Source organism: Mus caroli, chromosome 14 (assembly GCF_900094665.2).
Source record: "Mus caroli chromosome 14, CAROLI_EIJ_v1.1, whole genome shotgun sequence".
NCBI lineage: Eukaryota > Metazoa > Chordata > Mammalia > Rodentia > Muridae > Mus > Mus caroli.
The window spans coordinates 46,469,300-46,471,822 of NC_034583.1; positions in this window are offsets into that span (position 1 = coordinate 46,469,300).

Genomic DNA, 2,523 nt, shown 5'->3' on the forward strand with positions numbered 1-2,523 from the left:
ACGCCTTTAATCCCAGCACTCGGGAGGCAGAGGCAGGCAGATTTCTGAGTTCGAGGCCAGCCTGGTCTACAAAGTGAGTTCCAGGACAGCCAGGGCTATTCAGAGAAACCCTGTCTCAAAAAAACAAAACAAAACAAACAAACAAACAAAAGACTAGATGAGAGGTATTCTAGGTTAGAGCATCTCGTGTAGGATCTAGTGTAGGTCACTAAGATACCACTTTACCTATGTGCCTCGATAGCGTCTGGTTTCATCTGAGTAGATATATAAACTATGCTAACTTTGTAATACTCCTTCTGCTCTTGGTGCAGTGGGGGGAACTCATTCTCTGTACTGTAGCTGTGTTTAGCTACTTTGTGAGTTTTTCTTTCTTCCACCCTTTCCCCACCCTTTCAACTAACAGGAGATAAGAGAGAACAAGGATAGAGAGCAAAGGAAAGAGATCCCTGAGTGAAGTCAGGGGTCAGAAAGGGGGTGACGTTAGAGTACTTTCTGCTGATTAGGGGTGTCAGGTTCCTTGAGGCAAGTTTGATCTTCACTGTCAGGATATCTAATTTCTTGTTTCTTCTTTGTGCACGACTACTTAACAAACTGCAATCAACAGTGACCAACAACAACAAACACCAACCAACCAACCAACAGCCCACCTTGCCTCTCAGGGCCCTAGTACGTATACATCCTCTTAAAAGTCCCCAGAATTCCAAAGGTCACACAATTGCAGAAACTATCTGCAGTTGGCGAAACCATGCCCTTGTTAGAGCATGTGGCAAACCATAATCAGCTGCTGTGGACAATCTGAAACAGCCTCATAGCCCACACCTGGGGTTAAAAGGAAGCCATTCTTATATTTCTGTGTTCTTTAAAGAAACCAAACTTTCCAAAAAATTCTCACTATACAGTCCTGGAACTGGGGATATTTAGAGCTAGCCTTGGGTTTGCTACTTTGGGCAACAAAGTTTCTGTCTCTAGGTCCAGAGTGAGTAAGCACTATAGGTAAAAGGGTGGCATGATCCTACAGACATGCTCATCCCAGCACTTGGTAGGTGAGGCAGGAGGATCTAGACTTTGGGCCAGCCTGGGAGACACAAAGAAGCAAAACTGGGCTCCTGAGCTCAGATGACCTGGTCAGTGTCTCGTCTGTTTCTCTCAGTGGTGAACCTCTCTGCCTCAATTTCTCCATATGTAAGATGGGCAGAAGAGCAGCTCCCATTTCACAGGACCGTTGACTAGATTAGTTAGAGTGTTCCTGATGTAGACAAAATGCACAATAAAAGGTGCTTACTATTATAATTTCTAATGCTGAAGGAAATGAAGCTGGTCTTTGGAGACTTCAAGTGACAAGCAGTTATGGGCTTATCCTCATGGAGGGTGAGGCCCTGAGCCCCATTTCAACCTCTGGTCCAGGGATTTGAACTCAGGACCTTCAGAAGAGCAGTCAGTGCTCTTAACCACTGTGCCATCTCTCCAGCCCAGCTTGGAACATCTTGATAACCCTCTTCCCCCTGGCTTGTTTTCCTTCTTCCAGGCCTCTGTCTTAGAAAGTTCTGGAGTCTCTCCACCTACTGTGATCTGAATGGTGGATGTGTGTTGCTTTGTCCCTTTAAGGACTTATTCCTGAAGAGGAGTGGTTACTGTACAGCAGCAAGCTCCGTGGTTGGGGTATTGGGTCCCTTCCACTTTGTCCACTAACATTGTCTGAGGGACAGCCTGTGCTATGCCTGGTACTTGGAGGGCTTCCAGCACAGGCCAGGCCCAGCCTGCTCCCCTCATTTATGCCAGCTTTCTTCGTAGAAAATGAATGGAGGGAGGTAACTTCCACTATTCCAGGTATACACTTTTATTGTTGTTTTGAGACAGGATTTCCTGTGTGTAGCCCTGGCTGTCCTGGAACTCACTCTCTAGACCAGGCTAGCCTCAAACTCAGAAATCCATCTGCCTTTGCCTCCTAAGTGCTGGAAGGAAGGGTGTGCTCATTTTTAACTGCCTGCTTTCTAAGACAAGATAGTTAATTGAAGCTCAGCACTACATTTCTGAATGATGCTGTCAGAATATTACAAGGCAGAGTCATCTGGGGTGGCAGGTTGATCCATGCCAAGTTAGCTCCACAGCAGTGGCTTCTTCCACTTTGTCAGCTTCTAAGATTTGTTTATTTTATGTATGAGGGCTGTGTCTTACATGCTCATCTGCATGACAGAAGAGAGCATCATGTCTGTATGTATACCATATGTGTGCCTGGTGATTGGTGTAGCCCTGGCTGTCCTGGAACTCTATCTATAGCCCAGACTGGTCTCGAACTCAGAGAGAGATCTGCCTGTCTCCGTCTCCAGAGTGCTGGGCTTAAAGCTGTGCTCTGCCTGCAGGCATCAGGTTCTTCTTAATGCTTATGTTAGAGCTCCTTGGTTCTGGACATTGTGTTCTTAGCCTGACCCAGAGTTGAAGGCTGAAGTCTGTGACGGAGTAAGCACCCTCAAGGAACACAAGTTGAGTAGGAGGCTAAGGTTCATCAGGAAATACTCTTCATTT